The sequence below is a fragment of the Lithobates pipiens genome, unplaced genomic scaffold (assembly GCF_037356315.1).
Source record: "Lithobates pipiens isolate NorthernLeopardFrog02 unplaced genomic scaffold, aLitPip1_a1.2 Scaffold_18, whole genome shotgun sequence".
NCBI classification, from domain to species: Eukaryota; Metazoa; Chordata; class Amphibia; order Anura; family Ranidae; genus Lithobates; species Lithobates pipiens.
The window spans coordinates 246,380,912-246,398,832 of record NW_027507758.1 but is presented as its reverse complement, the minus strand read 5'-3'; positions in this window follow the sequence as shown (position 1 = coordinate 246,398,832).

Genomic DNA, 17,921 nt, shown 5'->3' with positions numbered 1-17,921 from the left:
CTCATTTCAGCAATACAATATTTTAGTTTTTTTGGTGTGTTTTGTGTGTCAACTTACCACAACACCATTATTATCTTTTTAATTTATTGTTTTATTTTTTAATCTACAGGAGTTTGTTTGGTGTTGGTGCCCCTTGTTATTAATTTTACTTTGTATTTTTGAAATGTACCTGCCTATTCACAAATAAACTGTCCTTTTTGAAAAAACACATACGTAAGTATTTCTTCAACCAAAAAAAAACTTTATATAGGTATCAAACAAATAAACAGGCCATCACTCTCTGGTCTTCCTTGGGCACTTCCCTCCAGGCTTCCTTCCAGGCTGTGGCTCGGCTCCTGTAGTTGTGGCAGGAGGAGGAGAAGGAGGGAGATGGTCAACCTCCTGGCTGCCACTTGCCACAGCCTCCTCCCAGCTGAGGTCTTCCTGTGTATGAAAATGGGACATAGTTTTAGTTTTTTGGTCATCAATCACACAATTTTGTGCTCATGACTGTTGCAAATTGAATGTTACCAAATAGAACAGACTATCATTCTGAGCCCAGCATTTTTCATTCTTGTCCCAATCATGTTTGGTCACTACTGTCTATTGATATGTAAACCACTTTGTTAAATCACAACTTACTGATCAATAATAACATCTAGTTAACATCATTAAATGTACGACAAGAAATATGTTCAACAATGCTATACCTGCCTCAAGCTGGGCCCCTCCACATGTTGCTGCCTGGAAGGCCCAGGTTGGACATCAGAAGCCTCAGCTGGGGGTGAAGGAAGCCTTGAAGGAAGACTGTAGAGTGGTGGCGTGGGTTCCCCCTAGTCTACCAGAAAATGCAGCCTCTCGTAGTACACCATCCTGGGGACATAAATGGCATGTGGATATCCTGATCTCAGGGAATCCTGGTGCTTCTTTCGCTCCCTGAGATATGTACTCTTCAGGGTACCGATTTTAAACATCACATAGGTCATGTCTGCTGTGGGGACCATGATCTTCACCAAAGCAAGAAGTTTCTCCAGCGCTGCCTTCCTCTTTCTTCGGTCATTATAAAAGGGGTTGTTCTTCTGCCACAGGCAGGGCACCTCCCTGAGCAGATCAATGAATAGCCCCATAAAATTGGAGTTCTTGAAGGGATCCATCTTGTCTGCAAGACACAACACAAGACAAACCCTAATAATAATAATGCCATGCTAAACTCTCCTAATCTTGTCCCAACATAGGCCTATATAGAAACAGTATAGGCTAGTGATGTACCAAGTTAAAAATTGTACCTTTTTTTGCACGACCGGCATGTCAGCTCCTCACTCTGCTCACACTTCATACGTAAGACGCACGCGTTTTGCGTTTTATCTACAGTGCTCATGTGTGAAACCCACCCCTGACGTTCTTTCTAAACTATTCCCCGCCTCCTTCTCTTTTGGCGCAGTGGGGAGAGCACATGGCGGAGAGCACATGGCGGAGAGAAGGCAGGTGCGCAATCAGAGTTCCACTAACGAGGAGGAGGGCGAGGAAAGCCCGGAGCTTGAAACGTCTTGATCCTGGAGAAGAAGATTTAAGGCCTCAAATATGTCTTTTGGAGAGATGTTGGAGATAGCGGACATATTGAAGAGGACCGACTATGATGGGAAGTATGGACCTTACCCAAGATCATGGCTAAAGTTGTGAAGAGTCTTCAGAAGAATTTTGGGGTATGATGATCCAAGGATCAACTGAGAAAACGTTGGTCAGACCTGAAACTGAGGGAGCATGATCAGTACAGAAGGATCAAGCGAGTTCTTCAAAAACGTAAGTAGTTTTTGTATGTTCATATTATTATTATTGCTTGCATAATGCTCCATGTGCTTTGATTTAATGTTGTTCAGTTTAAAATGGCCACTTTCAAGTTCATGGGTTCAATTGTTCGTACTAAACATTGTTCGTTAGCCCACTCCCAAAACAATGTTTTGCCAACTTGCACTTGACTACATTTGTTCACACTGCAAGTAAGTATTCCAGCTTTAGAAAGTGTCCAAAATAACGTTCTCACCTTTGAACTCGGCCACAAAACACAATTGTACCACACTTCCAAGCAATGTTTCATATTCCTATTTCTGCCCTCTGTGTGCTAAGTATTCCTTTTTTACATTCTCATAGGGGAGAGAAGACTAGGGACGTCTGAGGACACCAGGGACCCCACACCTCCCAAAGAAGGGGAAATTCCAACACCTGAAGCAGAGGAGGAGGAAGGACAGATTGTTGAAGTTGGACAAATTGTCACCACAACAGGTGAGTGTCGGAGACCACAGCTTCCGGTAAGCTAATAAATGTATGTCGGCATATTTATAATACATGGTGTATTTATTTTTGTTTTTAGGTGATGTAGAAGAAGACTCACATTTTACCAGTGAAAGTGCCCAGATCCTCATTGGGGAGATAATGGGGTGCAATCGTGATTTAGAAAATATACAGAAAAACATAAATGATGTTCAACAGAAAATGAAGAACATCATTGATGTTTTGGGGAGAGTCTGAAACCCCCCAAACTAGCTAGCATGTTTTTTTTTTTTTTCAAAAAACTTTCATATTTTTCAAAAAGCCAAATTTGGAAGATGCACACAGTGTGTCAACATGTACTATCTCCCATCATGGGGGATCAATGTACGTGTTTTGTGGAAAGTGGCTGAGATGAAGGGGTTGCACCCCCAAAACCTGTACATTGATACCACATGATGGGAGATAGCACATGTTGACATTAGGCATGGGATCAGGAGGAAAATGGCCACTTTTGTATTCTCAATGTGTGTGCATCTTCCAAATTTGGCTTTTCCAGGGGTGACACCCCATCCGATGAAGTCAATATTAGCACAGTTTGTACATACTCATGTCTGATATTGTCTTCACTCTTCAAAGTTGAACTTTGTAAGTTCCTGTGTACTGTATGTTATGCTTTGATACATGCCTGTTTATAGAAAAACGCCAAGTTTCTATACACCAAATATGTTGGTTTGTTGTAAAACCCTTTTCTAAACGCACATGTGAATGTGCTTTGAGTAAAAAGTGAAATTAACAACAATGTGTGGCTTCCTTTTTCAATGCGCAAAAGCAGGATTTGTAATAAAGTTGTTGGTTTCTGTGGCAATGGGTGGTATTTACTAAAGGCAAATCCACTTTGCACTCCAAGTGCAGTTTCAGGTGCACTTTTGCAGTGCACTTGTAGTGCATAGTGGATGTGCCTTTAGTAAATAACACCCACAGTGATGTTTAAATTTCCCCAATCACGCCATTTTCCTGACCCCACATATTTCTGCCATGGTGCTGAAAAAGAGCAATATTTTTGTCAGTAATGCACTACATACATTATCAACAAAAACAAGGTGTGTGTATAGCAGACCCACAAAATAATAAGATTATCTGAAGAAGAGACTGTCACCTCATCTTGCTCAGAACTTGGGTTTGCACTGTTGTTAAAAAAGGCCCAAAAAAAACCAGCAAAAATACCTATTGAGACACCTAAAACAAAGCCAAGCAGTAAATGAAAACAACAATTATTGGAGTTTCAAATACAAATTTATTCAAATAATGCCTCAGACATTGTCTGGCATATCAATGGCCCCCCTACCCACAAAGTACTCCATGTATTTGTTTCTGACCTCGCGGGTGCTTTGGGGGGGCAAGCCAGGACGAGCAGCTTCAAGGGCCGTGAGATTGTCATTTTCTGGCAAGTCTGCATCTGGGCCAACTGAGACCACATAGTTTTAGGAATGTTTTTTCAAAAAATTGTGCAGAACACAGCAGGCAAGCACTATGTGATTTAGTTTATATTCCGCCATGTGGATTGGCGTCGAAAACAGGCGGAACCGGCTGGCCAGTATTCCGAAAGTGTTCTCCATGACTCTTCTGGCTCTGGCCAGCTGGAAATTAAACATCCTCTAATCCAGGGTGAGGGTCCTCATCGGGAAAGGCCGCATCAGGTGGTTTGCCAGGGCAAATGTCTCATCCGCGGGAGTTCTTCTACATTCTCCTCTGGGGTTGGCAAGCCCAGACTGCCACTCTGGAGATGCCAGTAGAATTCTGTCCGTGCGAACACTCCACCATCCGACATCTGGCCATTTTGCCCCATGTCCACATAAAGGAAGTCATGGGTCGCTGACACCACCACCAACATCACGATACTATTAAACCCCTTGTAATTATAATAGTAGGACCCCAAGTTGGGGGGTGGGACGATGCGGACATGTTTCCCATCAATTGCACCTCCACAATTGGGAAAGTCCCAACGGCTGGCAAAGTGGGAGGCCACAGTCTGCCATTCCTATGGCGTTGAAGGAAACTGGAGTGAAACAAGAAAAAAAAATTGTAATTTTGCACATCAACATTGCTAGCAGATTAGACACAAACATTTTTGGACAATATCAGTATAACCATTTGGGTAATGAGTATTTAAAGCCTAAAGTATAAGGTCCCCTTATCAAAGTCACCCCCCCACCCCCCCCCCCCCCCCATCTGATGGGCCCTTGCAAAAAATGAGGGGGGATGTTTTGGACAGGTAACCCTCTCCACTTCATTGAGTTGAATGCATAAATAATGTGTGATACTTTGGCCAGCCCCTCCTTACTTACACTATTGGCAGCCCACCGGACAGGTAAGAAGTGTCATAATACCAAAAAAAAGGAACAAATGGAAGCACATTTGGACATTCTGCTATTACCTATCAAGATAATAATAGGAGAAAAAAAACTTGAAACTGTAGCATTTGAAAGTATTGAGGCAGGCCCTTGCACTACATGCTTTGGTGAATTCGTCCATAAATCTGACCAGAAAAAAGGTAGGTATAGTGTGTGGTTTGGCAAAGTCAGCAGATAGAGAATTGCTAACAGCTGACCTAGCAGTTGGGGGAAGGGGAGTTCCTAATGAGTTTGGCCCAACCAAAAAAAAAAAATGGCACTCTGCATGAATTTAAGTACACAAAACATGGCTTAAAACGGTCGGCTGGTCAGAACGGACAACAGAAAGCACCGATAAACAGCAATGCCTGAAAGAACGACCTGAAAAGCAGAAACAAGCAGACAATAAGCAATGCAAATCAAAGCGTACTATACCAAGATATAGTCCACAATGAGCAACAAATGCGTACTGACTACACGCACTGATAAGCAGATACGCACCGACAAGCACAAACTGAAGAGCAGTAACGATCTGAAGCACAAATCTGAAAAGCGCGAATCATCTCTCACCAAACTTCTACTAACATGTGATAAACACGAGTTCAGCAGAAGGAGCCCAAAGGGTGCCGGACGTGGTGCTGAACTTCGCTTTTCTAGTCCCGTCGTACGCGGCTTACGTCACCGCGTTCTTGGCAAACGGAACTTCCGACAACTTAGTCCGACCGTGTGTATGCAACACCACTTCCGGACCACTTCCGGATTAAATCCGTTGGAATTTATCCGACGGATTTGGTTGTCGGAATGTCCGACCGTGTGTACAAGGGCTTACACATTCAAATTATGTGATGCCAGCATGTAGTGTTGTGTAGTGTGATGTGGTCTGTGAGAATTGTTCTATTCTGTAACCTTTCCTCTCTTTCCTCATTGGACATGGAGGCAGTAGTGGGAGCCATTGCCTCTTGCTGCTGTCAATCAAAGCCTGTGAGGTGAGGCAGGGGCCAAGCTGGGCTCAGGGTGCCAATGGACACACAGAGTCCAGTTTGGGCTCAAGCCCGCATAGCAAGTGTCTTGTTATGAGGGCACTCAAAAGTGGGGAGGAGCCAGGAGCACCGATGGAAGACCACAGAAGAGGAGAATCAGGTCTTCTCTGTGCAAAACCATTGTATAGAGCAGGTTAATATGATATGTTTGTTATTTAAATAAAAAAACCTTTACAATCACTTTAAATCTGTCTGTTATGTGTTTAAATCTAGTTTACAGCTGATAATGAAGAACTCAAACACTGTCTGTCCCAACATCAAACATTTAGAAACCACCCTCCTGCATTGTATGCTAATGAGGGAAAATGTAGGGATAAAAATACTGTGAGGTTGATTTACTAAAACTGAAGAGTGCAATATCTGGTGCAGCTTTGCATGGTAGCCAATCAGCTTCTTCAATTAAGCTTTGACAAAAAAAAAAAAAAAACTAGAAGCTGATTGGTTTCTATGCAGAGTTGCACCAAATTTTGCACTCTTAATTTTTAGTAAATCAACTCCTGTGATACTGTTCAAAAATTCTTAGAATTAGAATCAGTCATGACACTCTCCATAAAAACATCTAAACAGTAAAAATATATATTTTTTAATTAATATTTTTCGGGATTTTGTGTGATTAGGAACACATGACAAACATGTAGTGGGGTTTTCTCAAATTTGGCTGCAGACTTGGAAATACACTTTAAGCATTTTGTTTTGCAGACTTAGGGCTTCTTCACACTTGACCAAATTTCTAACTCCTAACAAACATCCCTATAGCATAATGCACTTTAGTATGGGTTAAATAAAAAATGTATGGAAAAACTGGCTGCAATTAAAGTGAGACTGCTGCACTAAATGATTCCTGAATACTGGACCACCACAAATCCTATAAAACTAATATCACATGTGAACCAAAAAGTCTAATAATATTATTTCATACCTTCCAATGTCATATGTCCACTACTATGTGAATAACAAAATATATAGTGCAATTCATGTATAAACATTTACATATAATTCCCCATAAAGTTCAACATAAATGTATAAGTGAATGAATATAATAAATAAACCCTTAATTCATATTCTAATAAATTAAAAATTAAAATGAAGTCTGAATAAAGTCCAACCAAGTGCAAAAAAGTGCTCTGTGCTGAAGATTTAAATGAAATTGCTTCCGTGTCTCCACTGTGCTCCTTAGGGCAACAGGCTGCTTACCTGTCAGGGCTGGCTTAGCCCTTCCTTCTCTGGGCTGGCTGCTCAGCTGTCGGCTAATTGCCAGCTCTCATCTCTCTCCACAGTTACCAGCTGTTCCTGATCCTGCTCGTCCGACCTGCCTACTTAAAGCTGTCCAGGTCACTTCATCTCTGCCTTCGCTTTAGTCACATCACAAGAAACCATCTCTTGCGGTTCTGTTTAAAGTGGGGTACCCCCTAAAAAAAAAAAAATTAAAAGTCAGCAGCTACAAATACTGCAGCTGCTGGCTTTTAATAATCGGACACTTACCTGTCCCGGGTTCCAGCGATGCGGGGGAACGAAGCCCCCCCCTCGCTCCCCGCTCCGCTCGCGGCGCCGTCATGCATACTGTGGGCACCCGGCTGTGGCTTCACAGCCGGGCACCCACTGCGCATGCGCGAGCGGCGCAGGGCGCCGTGATACGCCGTACAGTCACCTGGGACACGTGACAGGTCAAAGGTGAATGTGCGGCGCGAGGGGAAGTGATGTCACCAGCCCGGGCAATGAAGAAGGCAGACTACGAGGGACCCCCTAGCAACCGGTATTTAGAGGTGAGTAAAAATTTTTTTTTTTGCCAATTATTTTTTTTTTATTTTTTTTAAGAATTTTAAGTAGTTTTATTTTTTGGGGGGCAACTCCACGTTAAAGACTGGCTTGCTGACATCCCTTCTAGCTCTTTATCCTGCTTGCTTTTGCTCCACTTGGATCCCTGACTTCTGGCCTGGCTGATTACCTGATCTGGTTATTGAACTCTGGACTCGCTGACTACTCGATCCGGTTACTGGACTCTGGCTATGCTTTGACTACGCTTACTCTATTTACCTTTTTATTTTTTATTAATAAACAAGTGTGATTTAATTGTACTTCTGACTCGGTCTGGTTCATGGTTTCTGACATTACGAGACCAAAAGATCTCGCACAGGAGATCGTAAGCACTTAGAAATATTCCCCTCTGGAGGACTAACACTTGCTCTTGACCAGTCCCTATTTGCCATGGTATGTTCCACTAGCCAACTCCTGCATGGTAAAAACCAGAAAGAGAGAGCTCATGGTGCCATACTGCAATAAAAGGATTTATTGATAAAAAGTATTACACTTACAGAGTGTAACATTTTCACAAGCAAAAGACTCCAATGAGCACGGCCACAATAGTTGTAAGCTAACGTCACACCGCTAGCTCCACCGATGTGTTTCCCCACACAAGGCGTCATCTGGGATTGGGAATTTTCCTTGTACTTCTGTCAAAGGGAGGAGGGGTTGATTGAGCAGCGGCTGCAGCATTAGGAACAGCTTACATGTTTCACCCTAAAAACAGTGAACAGTGTTCTCAAAGGCAAACTTCTCTTTTAAATCTGAGCTAGGAAAGCAACTGAAATACATATACTGTATGGGAAGAGTTTTACCTACTAAAGCATTTGTAAATTTTATCCATCTGTTTCTGAGATCTACACATGTATGCCAGGATAATACGGCAAGATTGGTAACTTACCTTTTCTCTGCAGCCTACAAATGGATAATTAGGGAGGAGCCATAGGCTCATGGAGCATCCTTCTCCTCTATCTTTCTGTCAGTAGGCACCTTGTCAGCACATGTGCTTGCAACAAAGCCTTAATGAGTTAGAGTACTGATCTTCACTACCTGTTGGTCAGATTATGTAGGACAGAGAAGGAGTATAATCCGCAGCAACTCCTTCAGAATGTAGGTGTTTACCCCAAAATATTAGACATACTGGTGATAATTTACTAAGGGCATATAAGCTACTCACTTTGCAAGGAAATCGTCTTTGATGGAATTTTCACTTAGCATGGTAACTGTTGTGAATTATCGCGTTGCAAAGAATACCCAATCACATGCAAGGATTGGATGATGAAAGTTTGCAGGGCTTCATCTGATTCACAAAAAATCCCTTGCAAAGTGAATATTCCTTTGCAAATTGATCTTGAGCCCTTTTGCCTTTAGTAAATCACCCCCACTTTCTGCATGAGATACTTTTTATTTATTTTTTCCTTTTTACTTTCTTCTGTTAAAATGTATATTGTAATTATATTTCATTACATTTGAGAGTGTAATTGTCTTCCTACACAATTGCATATGGGTGAGAAATTAGACAAATGTCCTGGGCAGCTGCACACAACTTTATTCGTTATTATTGGTTTGCTGAACTATGGCTTATATGTTATGGCCTTTCCTCTCTAAGTCTGTTTACAAGAAGCTAGTTTAAAATTTCAGGTTCCTATATTAGCTGCATTTACAAAAATATGTACCTAATCATTTTTAAAGCTTAGGTCTAACTACAAAAAATACAAAAAATAAGGACATTACTTACCTTCAAAGTGATGTGACCCCGGTACTTCTGTCACCTTGGCAATGCAGCGGGGGATTAAAAGAACTGAGGAGTTGTCACAGGCAATTATCAATAGGGCCAAATATGCCAGTCCCTTCTGCCCAGCTCCACCATTCCCAGAAGCCATACTACAGCTTCTGTGAATGAAATGTGATCTATGAACAGAGGACATTTGGATGGCTGAAAGGTTTGCCACCTCCATTAATAGATCATGTATCATCCATAGAAGCTGTAGTACCATCTTCTCTGAATATATATCTGCAAGTTCTGTGTTTTTAAATATCCAGAGTTCAGCTTTATGAATAGCGTTGTTTCTATAAAGCATTGCAGCTCCTGGTCTTTGTATTGGATTTTTTAAGGTATATACTGTAGATGAGTAAAAGCATGTCTTCTTTTTCTTTCCATGCAAATTTGGGTATTCAATCTTTACTCTCATGTAAACATTTCTGAAATTTACATTCTGCAATAGTTTGTAATGGCTGGGGACTGGGTAGTTGGTTATGTTTATCAGCATGATGTGCTTTTTTCATTCTTGCCAAGAGCCGTATTCTCTAAAAACAACGCTCAACTTTTTATTGTGAGAATTCCATTCTATAAATGCTCAAACCAACTCTACAAGCAATCAACTACAAACCTGCACCACAACAGCAAAGCTTCTAAACATGAGTATACCATTTTACTACTTCGTAGACTTCTTTTGAATAATGTTCTTTTCTTCTCCCAAAAAATTAAAGCAGAACTTTATTATGTTTCAAACAAAGCTTATTTTAATATAAATAGCAATGTTATCTCTTCTCAACCTTTAAACAAATCAATTTGATTCCTATTCTCCTCTATATCGTTCACTAAAACTCACCATCTTGCCTGATCCTGGTCCTTTGCATCCTCTCTGCTTCCTACTAGTGGGTAGAACTGAAAGCAGAGGGAAGTGACATCACTAAAGAGGCTGGAATGGCAGGATCTACATCAGTCTATGCCAGTGGTCCCCAAACTGTTATGCCTCCTACACACGGTCGGATTTTCCGATGGAAAATGTTCAGTGGGAGCCTTTTGTCAGAAATTCCGACCATGTGTAGGCTCCATTGGACAGTTTTCATCGGAATTTCCGTTGCACAAAATTTGAGATCTGGTTCTCAAATTTTCCAACAACAAAATCCGTTTGCGCAAATTCCGATCATGTGTACAAAATTCTGATGCACAAAGTGCCATGCATGTTCGGAATCAAGCAGAAGAGCAGCACTGTCTATTGAACTTCATTTTTCTTGGCTCGTCGTAAGTGTTGTACGTCACCGCATTCTTGACATTCGGAATTTCCAACCAACTTTGTGTGACCGTGTATATGCAAGACAAGTTTGAGCCAACATCCCTCGGAAAAAAATTGGATTTTCTTGTCGGAATGTCCGATCGTGTGTATGCGGTATTACCCTTTGCTTGCCTTCATTTGGCTCTTGGGATACTATTCCTCCCACTGACACCAATGATGACGGGGCATAATTAGGGCTGCTGAAATTAATGATTAATTGCTCGATTAATCGTTAATTTCTTTGATCAATCAAAATAATTTAGATGGAGGACGATCCGCGTATTGAGCTTCGCTGTCTCACCCATAGAAAAGGCTGCGGCTTCAGCCTAGCTTCATTTTGGTGGCCACCTTGGTCCACCCGGCGGCGGCCTACTAGCGGCACATCATCATAAACCTCCTGCTTGTGCCGTCTACTCTGCAGATGGGTCTGCCTGCTGTCTATTCCGGACAGTCATACAATCGGAGATGTGGATATTATGGTATGGGGGGAGATGTGGACATTACAGTATGGGGGCAGATGTGGACATTACAGTTTGGGGGCAGATGTGGACATTACAGTATGGGGGGAGATGTGGATATTACAGTATGGGGGGAGATGTGGACATCACAGCATGGGGGGAGATGTGGACATCACAGCATGGGGGAAGATGTGGACATTACAGCATGGGGGCAAATGTGGACATTACAGTATGTGGGCACATGTGGACATTACAGTATGTGGGCAGATGTGGATATTACATTATGGGGGGAGATGTGAACATCACAGTATGGGGGAGATGTGGACATTACAGTATGGGGGAGATGTGGACATTACGGTATGGGGAGAGATGTGGGGAGATGTGGACATTACAGTATGGGGGAGATGTGAATATTACAGTATGGTGGGAGATTAATAAAAAAAATTGTAAAAACTGTATGTGGCATAATTCTTCCCCGTAACACTAATGATGGATATAATTACTCTTGCTATCACCATTAATAGGACACAATTCTTCTCCCTGACACCAAAAATGGGGCAATATTCCTCTCACTACGCCATTGATGGAGCACTATTTGCCCCACTGATAACAATAATGGGGCACTATTCCTTATAATGTCACTAATGATGGAGCATTATTTCCCCTTCCTGGCCACAGGTACTAAGAAATGATTTAGTCCTGTCAGAGACAACTGACATCAAGGCATTTTTTTCCCTCTCACTGCCCAAAGTCTGGTCCTCCTTAAGTTTGGATGATGGTGAACTGGCCCTTTACATTAAAAGTTTGGGGACCCCCAAACTATACAGCACCATGCACTGCCCCTTTTGAATAGAATGTATTGTTGTGATATACACAGAGGGAGTTGAAGAAAAGTGACTACTTAAGACAGCTAAATTAGATCAAGGCAATACCCATTTAGATTCCTGGGGGCCTGCTGCTCTATGTGTACACCTCCTAGGGCATATATACATGCAGCCACTGAGAAATACAATTTTAAAAGTATGCCTTATGCCGCGTACACACGATCAAACAATCGGGTGGAAAAGTCCGGCAAACTCAAGTCCGCAGGATAATCCCCCCGTGTGTAGCCTCCGGCAGGCTTTTTTTACCCGAAAGTACGGTGGACTTAGAAAGTAATTTTGCACTCCAATCTTCCCGCCGGACTTGCATTTCGGCGGACAATCCGGCCGTGCGTATGCCAGTGCGCCGTACTTTTGAAATGAACGGACTTTTCCCGCCCAGGGAAAAGTCCGCTAATTTTAAGCGGGTCTCCAGGTAGGCGGGGCCCACGAAGGAGACGTCGCTGGCCCTGCCACCTGGTATGGACTTAAAGGGGAACCCCAATGCCGAAAAAATCGGCGTGGGGGTCCCGCCAGGTCCACATCAGATCCTTGTCCGAGCACGCTACCCGGCCGGCCGGGAAAGGGGGGGACGAGGGAGCGCCCCTCCTCCTGAGCTGTACCAGGCCCAGTGCCCTCAACATGGGGGGCGCCTTGGGGAGGGGGGGCGCGTGGCCCCCCCACCCCAAAGCACCTTGTCCCCATGTTGATGAGGACAAGGGCCTCTTCCCGACAACCCTGGCAATTGGTTGTCGAGGTCTGCGGGCGGGGGGCTTATCGGAATCCGGGAGCCCCCTTTAATAAGGGGGCCCCCGGATACCGGCCCCCCACCTTATGTGAATGAGAATGATGTACAATGTACCCCTACCCATTCACCTGTGAAAAAAAGTACAAAAAAAAACACAACACAGGGTAAAAATTGTTTATTGCACAGCTCCGGGGGTCTTCCGTCTTCGGGGGTCTTCTCGCCGGACTCCTCCGCTATCTTCTGCTAGCTCTTTTACTAGCGGAGGAGCCCGGCTTTCTTCCTCGCCGCTGGCCTCTTCTTCCGACTTCGGGGGTCTTGTCCCCCTCTTCGGTTCTTCTGTCGGGTCACCGCGCCTTGTTATAGCTCTTTTACAGGCGGTGGCCCGGTCTTCTGTCGTCGCTGTCGTTGCTGCCTTCTGTTCTTCTCTTCTTCTCTTCAGATGTTGCCTCGTCGCATCCTCCGCTCACAATGGCTCCGACGCGACGCGCGGCGACTTATATAGGGACATCACCGGATAATGTCCCCGCCCATTATGGTGTCACAGTCCCAGAGGACATCCGGTGATGTCCCTATATAAGTCGCCGCGTGCCCGGTCCCCGTCATTGTGAGCGGAGGGAGTGATGAGTCAACATCTGAAGAGAAGAACAGAAGAACAGAAGGCGGTGACGACAGCAGCGACAGAAGACCGGTGGCCCGGCAGAAGAACCGAAGAGGGGGGTCAAGACCCCCGAAGAGGAGTCCGGCGGGAAGACCCCCGGAGCTGTGCAATAAACTATTTTTACCCTCTTTTTAATCCCCCAGGCCCTATACCGCCCAACATCAAGGTCTTTAGAGATGTGGTACTGCGTGATCTTGACTCTCTTAAAGTGAGGAAGGTCAGGATGCAGAAGGACCTTGAGGTTGGGCTAGATTCATTGGTCACTAACAAATCTTTGGTTATCCGGCCAGCGGATAAGGGGGGGGGGGATCGTGGTGCTAGACCGCAATGATTACTTAAAAGAAATGCATCGTATTCTAGATGATAATGAGACCTACACCATCTTGAATAGGAATCCTGTTTTGCATTATAAAAAGACTCTTGAGAATATTGTCGCTCAGGATTTCCAAAAGGAGAGGTTGTTTCTGGTGCCGCGTGCCCCCCCGTACACCTGTAATCTACTATCTCCCTAAAATACATAAAAGTGTAACTTGCCCCCCGGGACGTCCGATAGTGAGTGGCATAGACTCCGTCACGTCCCGGGTGGGCAAATACATAGACCATTTTTTACAGCCATTGGTCCACACCATGCCGTCTTATATTAAGGACACGAAACAAGTCATTAATATCCTGTCCGGATTAACCCCTAAGAGGGGCCTTTGGTTAGTGTCGGCTGATGTGACGTCACTATATACGATTATCCCACACCGTTTGGGCCTGGAAGCGGTCAGATTATACCTGGAGAGGGGGTCAGGCCTTGTATCCGCACAGACTGGGTTCATCATGGAACTTTTGGAATATGCAGCAAGTCACAACTATTTCTGTTTTGATAATCAATTTTATCGCCAGGATAGGGGAGTGGCCATGGGGGCCAAGTATGCCCCCAGCCTGGCCAATCTATTCATGGCCAAATGGGAGGAGGACGTCATCGATGCCCCTAGGAGACCGGAAGTGGCCCTATGGGCACGGTACATTGATGACGTCCTCCTCCTATGGGATGGAACGGAGACTGAATTACAATCATTTATGGCTAACCTCAATATGAACAATAGGGGCATTAAGTTTAATTTTGAGGCCAGTCAGACAGAGATCTATTTCCTGGATCTCAAGATTAAGATAGAGGACGATTGTTTTGTAACATCAACCTTTTTTAAAACAACTGATCGTAATTCCTACATCCCCCTAGACAGTTGTCATTATGAACCCTGGCTGAGGGCTGTACCTCAGGGGCAGTTTACGCGCCTGAGACGTAATTGCACTGAAATTAGTACCTTTGAAGATCAGGAAACTCTCCTTTCAAATAGATTTTTAGAAAAGGGATATAATAATGATTGTCTATCAAAAGCACTTCAAACGGTCCGAGCGCAGGACAGGGCAGCGTTGCTAGGGGAAAGGAGACCTGTGGATGCAGTAGTACAAAATAGGGTCCTATTTATCACCACTTTTTCAGCACAACATCGTAGTATCAAACAACTAATACAAAAACATTGGCACCTGTTAACAAGCGATCCGGTCCTTGGTACTATTTTACCATCTAAACCACAGGTGGTATTTAAGGGAGCATCATCTTTGGGGAGCCGGGTGGCACCATGTGTACACGACCCCCCAAAAGCGAATAGATCCTTTTTTCAGGACATGAAAGGCTATTACAAGTGTAGAAACTGTCAAATATGTACTTTAAATGGTTGTAAGGACAGGAAGATTGACAAGTTTTCATCTACGAGTACATCAAGATCTTATGACATTGAATCATTTATTACCTGCTCATCCGAGGGAGTAGTATATTTGATAGAGTGCCCTTGCGGCCTCCAATACGTAGGGAGGACCAATAGGGCACTAAAGACAAGGCTCAATGAACACATTGGCAATATTAGGAGAGGTTTCGATAAACATCCGGTGTCACGTCATTTTGACCAAGTACACAACAGGGACCCCTCCAATATGCTGTATGTGGGCATTGACAAGTACAGACCCCATTGGAGGGGTGGGTTGCTTGTTAGGGAGATTTCCAGACAAGAAATGGCCTGGATATACAGGCTTAAAACTTATGCTCCGTTCGGTTTGAATGTTGACACGGATGTGAACGCCTTCATCAATAATTCGTGAGGACGCGCACATCCTTGCCACATTCTTCCAGTTTTATGTTCACTCTGCGAATACCCTCTGAGGAGTTGGGAACCCCATTTATTGTGGGGCCTATAATAGTGACTGGAACTGATGTGCTGTAGGAATTTATTATGTATTTACTATTGAGTAATTTTTTATGCCCTTTGATGGATATAGTTTTGAGAATGGTGAATATAGTTTCATATGATTGTCTACATTACCAGGTCAATGATGCTAGCTATTCTTAATTTGTTTTACTATTATGTTTAATTTATGACATTGTGAGCTCTCCCCACTAGACTTACACTCTGGGCCGGTGGCTTTATGGCACATGTCCAAATGGGACATCTATGAGGGAGTCCCCAGGGTCAGACTTATGGAGAATTTTTGGTATATGCCGACTTTGGGGTCTCAGTGTGTAGAGGCATGCGGTGATGTGCTATAGGAATTTGTCTATTTTTTGTTTATTAATGAATGATTTTTAATGATTATTGAATGGTAGTAATTTAATAATCATTGAATATATTTTTTATACATCATTGGTACCCTAATATGGATATTAATGATGGTTTTTCCAAGGTTATAGTTATGGAGGGCTTTTGGTACATTTCCACTTCAGGGTATAGTGAGAGGAGGCGGGTGGTGATCGACCCGCCTCTATTTAATGTGGGCTGAGTCCCCGTGTACCAGAAACAGTTTTCTGTTATTAAGTTTTAAACTTTATCAATTTGCTATCCATTGCACAGTTTTATATATTATAACATAATTATTTTCAGTTTTTTTTTTTTTTTCCGTTTTTTTATTTATTTTTTCTTCCCCCTCTCCCGATGGGGTGATATTATGCTTCCTTAGCCCTAGGGGTGTGTAGATTGGCTTCTAAAATAGCCTGTTCAGGGATCTGGGCTGGTATGTGTGGTAGTCGTCTGTCATCATTAGATTACCAATGCATGTTTGGCCTGTGCGGGGCTGCGTGTTGTTCCACAATTAGAGCGTTGTGAGGCGCTCTTGTGTGGATGCGACCCGTGCGATGGACATCGTATTGTCCATATGGCCAGTAATTGTGCGTTCGTGCAGACGGTGATTGGACACCGGACGGGACGCACTGGAAGCTACAGGCTGACAAAAATGAGGCTCGGTAGTTTCCAAGTGAGCAAGACACCGGATGTGACATATTGGTATGATAGTGAGGCTTGACTGTCACAACCACATACCGGATATGACTTATCACAGCGGGAGTGAGGCTTGGCTGGCCCGGGCACAGCCATTGATTGGTTATGCCGGACCGGAAGTGTTCTAACATGGCGTCCCACGTTCATCTCTTTCCTTTTAGCTTTTTCGTCTAAATAGTTGGAGGTATGTACCAATATAGATGGGCATGTGACCCAAGAAGTACAGTAGAATACTAAATATCAACAGTTTGCACACTGGGTCTTTTGTTTTCATTACAGTTCAGACAGATACTAGGAACCATTTTGATTGGTTGCTCGTACGGGGGGCGGTTATCTGACCGGGGTTAGTCCTGGATTGGTCCATGGGGTTAGTACCTGACGAATCAGGTGCGGACACCACAATGAGGCTTAGTTTTGGCGGGAACAGCCAGGTGCCCAGAGTGAGGTTTGGAGGGCTAGAGACAATATAAATGGAGGTGACGCAGCGTGCCGCTCGTGCCCCTGGATGATGCAATTTTGTTGCGAAACGCGTAGGGCTGAGCGGTACGCCATACATCACCTCGTGTTTGTGACGGTTTCCAGGAGAACGGGTCTGTCTGTGTGCATCCGGCCGGCGCAACAGACTTAAGGCTTACTTTCTTCTACATATTTGTAAGTGCATTTTTATTTTTTTATCTATAATAATAAAGGGTTTTACACTATCTGGAGTTTTATTTTCCCTTTATGGTTTCGATGTCCCTACTTTCGAGTCCCTTTTTGGACCTTTGAGGAAAACGTCCGGGAGTCAGTCTTCTTCCCAACCCCCACTGGAGTGGTGGAACCAGGAGGACACCGAGGACCCCCCCTTGGCTGGAAGTTGTATCCATTCATACAAGTCTCGTGTGACCCTCTGTAGTGGGGGGTCATGTCTTTCTGGTAAGCGGCAAATTTTATCACATGTTGGTGGTGGATTGAACATTCTTTTTCCCATTGGACTAAGTGGCGGATTTTTTATGAATATTGTTGCTTATTTTCGGAGGACTTTATTCACAGCCTTGTAACAATTAGTGTTGTGGTTCATGTACACGGACTCACTGTTCAAACATTGGGTGTCTTTGTCCCATCCTTTTATGTTGATATAGGTTTATATAACGGAAATTTATATTGTAAAGGTTAAGCTCTACGCTTTGAGTTTTTTTATGTGTGTTTATATCACGCACGTTATAGGTATACACTAATTTACATATGGTCGCTACACTTTGTTTACTATTTATTTCAATTTTTTACACAATCAGTTGTTTGTATAAGTTAAGCGCGGCTTAGTATTCTTCATTTATTTTTACCCTGTGTTGTGTTTTTTTTTGTACT